Here is a 10,702-nt window from a genome sequence, read left to right as displayed (position 1 = left end):
TATGATGTGGGTGATAAAGCGGGTAAATTGCTAGCGTGGTTGGACAAGACGGAGAGAGTGAATTGTGTGGTCCCCGTGATTGAGAGGCTTGATGGTGAGTGTGTCACTGACCCTGAGGGATCGTTCAGTGTTTCGCGGATCACTTTGAGACAGTGTACACCTCTGTCTGTGACAGGGATGAGGAAGACTCCCGTTTGTTGTTGCCGGACATTGCTTTGCCTCGCCTCTCTGACCCTGACAGAGACCTCATTGCCGCTTCGCTTACAGTAGATGAAATCGCAGTTGCTATTCGTTCCCTCCGCTCGGGTAAGGCGATGGCTCCCAATGGCTTGCCTATTGAATTGTACAAGCTGCGACCCGACAAAATGGCGCCCTATTTACAAGACATGTTCCTCGAGGCTCTGGAGTCTGGCTCCCTCCCCTTGGACCAACGACTCGCTACCATCGTCGTCATTCCCAAGGAGGGTAAGCCTCGGGATCGTTGTACTTCCTATAGACCCATCTCTTTGCTCAATGCCGAACCTAAAATTTTGGCCAAAGTGTTGGCTAATCGCTTGGTAACTGTGATTGGGGACCTGATCCATCCGGATCAATCTGGTTTTATCCCGCACCGCAACACTGCTTTGAATCTGCGCAGACTCCACGGGGTCCTCGCGAGAGCCGAGACGCTTACTGAACCGGCCATTTTGGCTTCTCTCGATGCCACCATGGCCTTCAAAACTATCGAATGGCCCTACCTTTGGGCGGCCCTCTCGAAATTCGGGTTTGTGCCGGGCTTCATAGCCTGGGTGAAACTTCTTTATGAAAATCCCCTGGCCCAGGTGGTTGTTAATCGCAGAGTGTCTTGCGTTTTTACGCTTGGACGGGGCACCCGACAGGGCTGTCCGCTGTCCCCTTTGCTTTTTGCTCTCGCTCTCAAGCCTCTGGCGGAATGGCTCCGTTGGGAACCTTCTATGCGGGGTATTCGATGGTGTCCTGATTTTGAGGATCGAGTCTCGTTATACGCAGATGATTTCCTCCTATATCTCACCTCCCCTAAAAAGTCCCTTAATGTGCTTTTCGATGTTCTTACTTCTTTCGGTAGGAACTCCGGTCTTGTCATCAATTGGGCTAAATCCTGCGTCTACGTCTTGGCTGGAGATATCCCTCCACTGCCGCGTAGATTTCCGATTCACGTGACGGAGACCGGGTTTAAGTACTTGGGGATTTATGTTTCTTTGGATCCCTCCAGGCGTTATGAGCTTAATTTATTGCCCCCCCTTCAGCGGCTCAAGCTTGATGTGGCTCGCTGGCGTAGGTTGCCGCTGTCGCCCCTCGGTAGAGCGGCGCTTTTCAAGATGATGTCTCTGCCTCGATTTCTGTACGCACTTCAGAATTCCTTTGACCCGATTGCCTCGGGCTATTTTCGTGAAGTGGAGAGCCTACAAAGACAACTGGTCTGGGATGGGCGTGCCCGTATTTCTCTTTCTAAACTCACGTTCCCTTGGTATGATGGCGGTATAGCCCTCCCGGACATCAGGCATTACTATTGGGCATCCCAGTTAAGTGCGATTAATCATGCGACCTACGCACCGGGCCCTGCCCCGGCGTTCTCCATGGACAGATTTATTTTGCCCGGGGGGACCTTCAGCAGAGCGTTGTACTCTGGTAGTCTCCGTGGAACACTGACCGGTCCCACTAAGATTGTGGTGAGAGTGTGGCGTGATGCGAATGCGGCCTTGGGTTGGTGTGGCAGGTTTACTCGGGCCACCCCTTTGTATGACTCGAAATGCTTGGGCCATCTGTGGAGAACAAAAGGTTTTGATAAATGGCACATGATTGGTATCAGTAGAGTGGGTGATTTGTGGTCGAAGGGTACTGTCAAGTCCTTTGATGTGTTGCAAGTGGAGTATGAGCTTAGTGACAAAGAATTCTTTAGATACGCCCAGATTAGTCACGCTCTGTTGTCCGTGTTTGCGGCGGGTGCTGATATTCCTGAGTCTTCCCCTTTGGAGGACCGCATTTTGGATGGTCATGTACCTGACAGCACGATCTCCTTGATCTATAAGAAACTCATCAATAACAGAGCTGACTTGCTGGTCCGCCTCAGGGTTGCATGGTGTGCAGACGGACTTGAATTGGACGATGAGGACTGGCAATCTGCTTTGTCCTCGCCCAAGGAGGTCGCCATTCCTGCTCACTTGAGGTTCGTCCAACTTAAGATTCTCCATCGAGTGTATGTCACTGGGCCTTGTTTGGTTCGAATGGGTTTTTCCTTAGATGGGTTATGTAAGCGTGGCTGTGGTATGTCTGGTTCCTTTCTCCACATATTGTGGGAATGCCCCGAGATGGTCAGGTTCTGGTCCCGAGTGCATGATGTCATGAAAAGTGTCACGGGTGTGTCCCTGCTGCCCGAGGCCAGGCGTTGTTTGTTGAATGTCTGGGAGCCTAATGACTACAGCTCAGCACAGATTATATGGGCTACCCTTGGGAATATGGTTGCGAAGAGGGACATTGCCCAGCTCTGGGGTTCACATAGACCGCCTACCCTATCCAAGTGGACAGAAAACATGGACTGGTGAATGTTCCGGGAGAAGACTGTGTACCTTTCCCGGGGACGGCCCAGGAAATGGGGTAGAATCTGGTCCCAGTGGAATGCTTATCGTGGTAATATATGTACCCCCCCACAGGATGTTACCATTGATGTGTCTTCGTCCCCCTAATTGGCATTCTCCCATCACCTATGGTTATTGATACCGCTTGTTTCCTTGTCCGCCCCTGCCCCCGTTCTCTCTGATTGCATTGTATTCATTTTGCCTTTGAGCTTTGCCTGCACGATCCCATGACAATGTATTATGATGTCTCTGCCTTGTGAGGTTTGGTTTGTTCATTTGTATGTCTGTTTATTTTCAATAAAAAATTTCGAGAAAAAAAAAGGAAGGCTTGGGCCTGGCAAAAGGTTTCTTTGTTCAGGTCGAAAAGACACTTAAAAACTGAACCCACATAGGCTCTGCAATGGCAGGCCGGAGACATGTTTAAAGGCCTACCTAAGTGGGTGGCACAATCAGTGCGGCAGACCCACTAGTAGCATTTAATTTACAGGCCCTGGGCACCTGTAGTGCTACTTTACTAGGGACTTATACGTAAATTAAATATACAAATTGGGTATAGGCTGATTCTAACCTGCTTTAAGGAGAGAGAACATAGCTCTTTAGTTTTGGTTAGCTGTGGTAAAGTGTGCAGAGGCCTAATGCCAGCAAAAATTAGATCAGAAAAATTGGAGGAGGAAGGCAAAAAATTGTGGGGGAGACTACCCTGAGGCTGATAGGTCTAACAGTGTCACATGTGGGAAATTACTTCTGTGCCACAAACTTAATGTTTCCTAACTCAAGACATTGTTACAGATTATATGTTCTTGACACACAGTTAGTTGGAGTGTATTGTTTCTCACGTTTGGGAATAGTTTTAAAATCATACCCTAAAATTTGATTCTCTATCTTTTAAAGTGAAACACCTCTGGGTTCACATAATTGCTTTTAATAGAACCTGATGGTCCATCATAGTGGTATAATGTTTGAAATGTAAAACATGCAATATTGAATCTTTCAATATGCAAGCTCTCAACGGAAATCATTATGCACATATACATTTTAGGATGTTTGTAGCCACGCACTACCTCAAGGCTCTTCTTTTTTGATTTGGTAATATACTCTTTCCAATTCAGCGAGGCTCCTTCTGGCATATAGAACTATTTTCCAAGCAGAATTCTTTCCATGTTTGTGCTGTCAGGATGGTGTCCATCACCATTTGGCTAGTATCCAACATGAGCTTTGTATGCATCTCAGGATCAAAGTTCACTCCTTTTTGGTGAGTAACTGAAGCATGGGTGGAGACATTTGAAGGACAAATTTGCTTATATACTCTAAGTTTACTTTGCTCTTCAAAAGTGTAGGATTTGTCCTTGTAAGTAATCTAAAAAGCAAGGTGTTATCAATCTATATCTAGCAAACATGTATTTTAATTGAGGGAAATCTAGGATGAGCATTGAACGTGGCAGCATTATGTCTAGGACCAACTCTATGAGCTCTTTAAATACTAATAGATAATGAACTGGAAGGTCCCACATAGCTGGGAACTCAGACGTAAGAGAAGATAACATACTTGAGCCAACAGACCTTTCCAGGATATCATAAACATGCAGATTGTTCCTCCTGGTTGTATTTTCTAGATCCTCTGTATTTCTAAGCAATCCATTTCTTTGGCCAAAACTTCACATTTTCCTATATCACCTTCAACCCTACTTATTCTCTGCAGTCATTCTGATCTCTAGACCAGACTATTTCTTCTCTGATCTCTGTAAAGTCTTATTCATGTATACCATGAATGGCTTACGTGTTTTCATTTAATCCAGCAAACCATCTAAAGTTAACAGACGAGGATTTTGAGGGTGAGGCCATGTCTTTTGGGGTTTTTTAGCTGGCCCGATCCAGACCTTTTTGGGAATAGTACACATGGAATCACTGATAACAGGATCCTCTTCACCAGCACTGCATCCTTCCATTTTATTATCACAAAAGGTTGAGATTTCTTTTTCTTGAGTGGGCCCAAACCAAATGTTTTGAAGCAGAAAGAGGAGCCTTTCCCTACTCCACAGAACCCCGAAAGGCAATTAAAGTAAAATGAACCTTAAGAAAATGATTCAACCCAATAATACCTTTAAAGAAAAACAAATCATTTATCATGGGTCTAGTCTTCCACATATATGCAGTTAATACTCCATTCAACAAAGCCATATTTCTTTTTAGAAAAAGGAAAAAAAGCCATGTGAGGGATGCAACAGACGAGCAGGGTGTAGGAAGTGGGTAGCAACATGAAGCGCTGGGAAATTTAAACCATGAGGTTGCCATCCTAGGTCAAGCATTTGTTTTCATGATGCCCAGTGTCTCACAGGGGTATCTGTTAATCACACCCTGCTGCCAAACACACAATATCATTACATTCTCTGAGGGAAGCCATCTTTACTATAGTCTTATAGCCCACAGCCGAGGGCTATACTGGTTGTTAAAGGCCCCGAACTTGAGGTATAGTCTCGAGTCGCAAGCGAGGGGCTATAATTAGGGAGAGGGTCTTCTCCTACATCGTGGCAAAGACCTGGAACAAACTCCCCCTCAGCATCAGATGAAGTCCCACTCTGCAAGCATTCAGGAAGAGACTTAAGACCTGGCTCTTCGGATGATGGGAGCTGCCCGAATCCTCCCTCTCTCCCCAGCGCCTTGAGACCCTTACATGTGAGTAGTGCATTCTACAAATCCCTGATTGATTGATTGATTAGAATATCCTCCCACTAAGCGTAGAATGTTCTAAATTAAAAAGGGAGAAACATGAAGCCAAACATTGGAATGTTGGAGCTCCTGGCTTTTACCAGTCATTATAAGCATGGAGCAACTTTATTGTCTTCAGTGGGGCTCTCAACATTCCAATGTTCTAATAAAGGAAATCTCCAGCAAGTCAGGAGGCATTGTGCAACCCATGCTGCGCCTTTTGTATGCACAGGGCCACTGGAGTTATGCAGCAAGGAAGGGCCAATTTATGTGGCAGGGTTGAACAAATTATACAGCAAGAAAAGGCAAATTATGCAGGGTAATGCAGCACATTTTATTATAGTATTACGTCGGCATTTTGTCATTTCTTCACTTGTTAACACTGTCAGGGCATTGGTTGCATCTCATTAGTTCCAGTGTAACACTCAAATATAGTGATAAGTAACAGAAAGGTGACCAGTCGAGCTTTGCAGAGGGCCTTGAACTGTGCACCAATGCGTGTCACTGCACTTTTAGGGTCTCGCCTAGACAGCGCGCATGCGCTGTCTCTCCGAGACTTCTAGTAATCTGTATATCCGTATAGTGAGGGTAAACCCGCCTGTTGCTTGCCTGCTTTTTACAATTGGGTTATTAATGCGTCAGTTGGCACTTCCAGCCTCCCTATTGGTTGCTGCTCTGATTCGTCACTTCCGTTTGTATTGGAAGCAGCAACAACCAACTACAGTTTCAGTGCGCTGCAACTGTAGGTATGTCATGTTTAGGGACTACTTGGTATTATGTAGTATGGCATCCGTTTCACTTGCATAGTTGGGGATGAAAAGGAAAGCGCTGTATTGTCTCGAATAGGAGGGCTGCAAGACGGTGTCTTCAGCTCTGACATGACACCACACCTGATGGACTGTCCTTTGCATAGTGATAAATGTTAATGCATTCTGCAGCTCAGGGTGCATTTGGATCACAGCCGGAGCTCTTGTATGTGCCAAGTGTTTTACAGTATGCATCCTAAGTAGGAAATTACAGATGTGTTAACTTGACACATCTCGGATTTCCGGGTAATTGGGCGCTTGTTTTATTTTAATGTGTTTAATTAGCGTGGGTTAAGTTAGAGAATCCCATGGCTGTGTTTGTAAACTCCTACCTCACGTTATATATACACCATGTTTACTATAAACCTCACTAGGTCTGGCGCAAGCCTTACCAAGACAGGGGCAGTTCATTTATAATGCTATTCGCCCCGCAAGGAATGTTGCACCGGGACCTCCTGCTGTTTAACACCTTAACGGCGGCCGCGATTTTGCGGCAGTGCGACACTTCCGCAAAACGGGCGGGCCGCGTCGACCATTGGCCGACGGCAGCACTGGGCAGGTAGTGTTGCTGTCGGCCAAGGGCCGACGGCAGCACGGAACGGGTTAATGCGTGGCTTTACTTATACCTTACTATGTACTCAGAATAAACCATAATGCACACATTCATGAAATGCTAACACATGACTGTCAGAAGCAATAACAGCCGAACACTGTTGGGGATCTCTGGGCCTCTCACCTTACTGATTGGAGATTAGGTGGGGGTGGCGATGGGCGGGGAGGAGAGTGCGCCCGACTGATCGGGTTACCGATAAACCGGTGCCTTGTTCAGTGTGCGCGTGCCGTGTGCAGCCGACGTGCTGTGCGGCTAGAAGTCGTGGTGGTACTCGGGAGGCGGGCGCTATTGTGTGGCACCATACGGAAGCCACTGTGGAGGGGGCGCCATGGCTACCCTTGTGCTAACCGGGTCTGCAGGATTTCCATCGACCATAGCTCAGATCATAGACCAAGCGTCACCTTAATTTGGTTTATGGTAACACCGGTTATTTGCTGTGCCTAGAAACGACAGAAGAGTGTTGTGAAGTGCTGTAAGAAAACATGTTCTGGTTTAATCCAGTGAATGCAGTGGCTGAAATGTTAACATAAAATGCCATGTGCTTCTTTTTTTTAGTGTGGAATTTATCTGCATTACTAAAAAATTTTGGGGGAACCGGAACAAGCTTTGGTTGGGAGAGGACCAGCGCCATAAAGCATTCCAAGTTAGTAATGGTCTGTTTAGAGGAGGAGCACGTGAGAGCACATAAACTCATTTTTGTATTTCTTTACTGTAGTATAATTTTAGAGAATGTGTGCGTGCTTCTTTTTTTCAGTGTGGAATTTATCTGTGCTTGGTTACCGGAGGTTGTCCTTTTTAAACTATTAAACAAAACTACTGCTATATACTTCTTTTTATTTTATTAAAATTCCCTTCTCCTCTGTTACTCCTGTGCCCACTCCCTATTGCTCCTCTCTCTCCCAGTCTTCACTCCTCCACCCTTTCATCCATTGCTCTCTTCCTCAGTTTGCAGGCTTTTATTTAATAATTTTTTTTAAGGAGGTTGTTTTAAAATATTTTAGGTTTAATTGGTGGCTGTCGTTTACTGTTGGCTCGCTCTGTAGTGCGCTCCTATACCTTTAGGACGTGTTTGTGCTATATAAAACTGCGAGAGAAAAAAAGCATTTGCAATGCAAAAGGTCTCATATTACTAAATGTTTGAGCTATTGGTGTTACATTATTATTAGCAACACCAATAGTCAAACCTTTAGTAATGCGAGACCTATTGCATTGCAAATGCTTGTTGTAACTTTTGATTACTTTGACCTAAAACACATGTTTTTTGTTAAAAATCTTCAGATTCTGCAGTAGATGGTGGTTTATGTGGCAAATGTGGCAACTGGCAAATCTATAATTGTGCGAAAAAGGCCTTGCATAGTTCTAGTGGCCCTGTCTATGCAGCACGGAACTCTATTTTCAGCAGTGCACCAGCAGCAGTCGGTTAGAAAAAGCATTTTTTTCTTTTTAGGGCAGTGGGTGGAAAAATATATTGAAACAATGCACCTCCATTGCAGTGCCCAGACACTTCACAGTCCAGGAAGGGCAATGGGTCTTCTTCATAAGAGTACTAACACAAATGCTGCCCAATCAAATGCTCGTGTGATCAACACTGGGGCAAAGCCCAAGTCCCTGTCTCTAATCTGCATCGTGATCCTCTTTTTTTGGTGATTACATGAGCTGGCTAGACAGCTAAAGCTACGCCTTGCCAGACCTCAAATTTACAATGTTTTTCCCCTCTGAGAAGTTGAAATCAACTGTCACTTCACTTTACAAGACGCACTGCCAACTTCGACTCATTCTAGAAAAAACTGTCACAAGCAAAACAACCACCAAGTGAAAGTGTTAACTTGGTGGTAAAAACGTTTTGCATCTTCATACCAACTCTCTGAGTCACCCAGAGGGCCACAAGCAGCTGCGCTTTCCAGAAAAAAAGTGAATCTATCTTTCAAAGAGGTCTGGAACTCCGCTGAATGAAGGTAGCATGAATGCACGGGTGAGTGTTTCTGTTTTCTGTCCACCCGCAGATTACAGCATCTACTTCAACAGGCGTACATTTTTTGTTAAGATTTTCCAGTGTGTTGCGGTGCCCTGGAATACATCAGGTAACGTCTGGTTAGGTCATATCTCCAGAATGAACTATAACAAATGACTGAATTTGCTTCGAACTATTTCACTGATGTCTAACGCCGCCGCATTAAACACACACATTAGTGTCATTGTTTCCAGCAGCCATCATCAGAGGCTCTTTTTCCCCTTAGCGCGGGGGGCTCGCGCCTCCATAGAATGACCTCCTCGGGCAGAAACGTAAACGGACAAACAAGCGCTGCGGCCCCTCCTCAGGTGGAGACGAATGTGTACCGTGTGTTGCTGGTTACAAATCACCCGTAGCTAGCCTTCTTGACCAGCCCGAGTGACGTGTGACTGGTTTGATTTCACATTATGAAGGAGGCTTGCAAATAGCAATTATTCGGCCATTAGGCGGCCCCACGTGGGTGATTGATCACGACGCCCCGAGAGGGTAGCCTCCGGCTTTTTCTGCATAAACAGCTCTTCCTTAAGCAGCCAGAGTGAAGATAAAACGTTTCTTACGTTACGCCCTAAAGTTAAACGTCTACCCTTTAATCATGAGATGATGTAATACAAGCTACAAATACTACGCCGCTGCTGTCTTGTGAATATGACCTTTTTGGCTGCGTTCCTCGGGCTGAAATGAGATCCGGAGTGGTTCTACACAGAGCGCTGCTCAGGGGGATAAGCATGCGAGGTACCGCGACGCGAGCCTTCAAGACAGACCGACGGTCTCCATCGCTGATGAAAGTATTCGCATTTTATTCGTGTGGATTTATCTGTGAGCTGCTCGCGTTTGCTTCCCATCACCTGTCCGCCTCTTGGCTGTGGCCCATTGCAAAGCTCCTCCAATTTGTTGAGCAGGCGCAGGGAAGGTCCACCCTTAGCCTGCTGTGCGTCCACATACATTGAAATATCACTTCCGGCAGGCCTGTCAGCGCACTCTCTCTGACGTCATCCGATCGATGGCTCCTGGGGTTAATAGGCGGGGCGGGGGGCGGGGGCATGTGTGTTCAGCACCTAGGATCCCTAGGATCTGTGTGGCGAGTCTTTTTTTTTTTTACAATTGAGTTTGCCAGCAGCCTAGAAACTCTACTGTGTAACTAGGTCCAAATTAAAAAAAATTGAAACCAGACATTTATCAGCCCTTAGTCAGTGTTTGTCAACCTGCTCTTTTTAGTCATCTTTGTCATTGCTAGCACCACCGTAATTGTCTGCGTGCCTGCCACATGTTTTCTTTGAATCATCAGTGGAGCCTCACCTTTTCAAACTAGTACTTCCACCAGCTGAAGGGTTCCACCACCCAAGGTCGTGTAAGATTTAGTCGTCTAATGGTGACATTGCCATCTCTCATCCCCCAAGTACCACCTCTCACAAGATGAAATGATTAATTTTATTGAAAGGTTCAACGGTGCAACTAACCGAAGTCTCAAAACGGGGAACAACCTTTACAACGAAACCCTAACAACGACTTTCGCTGGAGGGCGCTCTAGAATAGGGAATAGTTTAATTTACTATCCAACACCTTCCATACTATCCACGGGGACTGGAGTTGGAATAGTAAATTAAACTATTCACTATCCAGCGCCCCCCAACGCAAGTTCTTGTAATGACTTGCGTTGAAAAAACCTGCGTTCTAACGGTACACGTGGTAATACCACGCGTTGTACCGTCATACATCCCTCAAAACAAGTGACATATAAAAACAATCAAGTGACGTTCAAAAATGCTTCCAAAATAATACTAAAAGGCTACAATACAGTTGCAATATCGAAAATAACTGAAACCAGGCTGAAACCCCATTCCTAGCCACATAAATACGCCAGAACTATGGAGTTCACTGCTAAAATACGCGCTATATAAAACTTTATAAATAAAATAAACTTCTACCACAAAGCGTTTCCAGGTGATAGCAAAGATGCAAATGGCTTGAAACT

Source organism: Lissotriton helveticus, chromosome 7 (assembly GCF_964261635.1).
Source record: "Lissotriton helveticus chromosome 7, aLisHel1.1, whole genome shotgun sequence".
Lineage (NCBI taxonomy): Eukaryota > Metazoa > Chordata > Amphibia > Caudata > Salamandridae > Lissotriton > Lissotriton helveticus.
The sequence above is the reverse complement of the archived record's forward strand: the minus strand, read 5'-3'. Positions refer to the sequence as shown.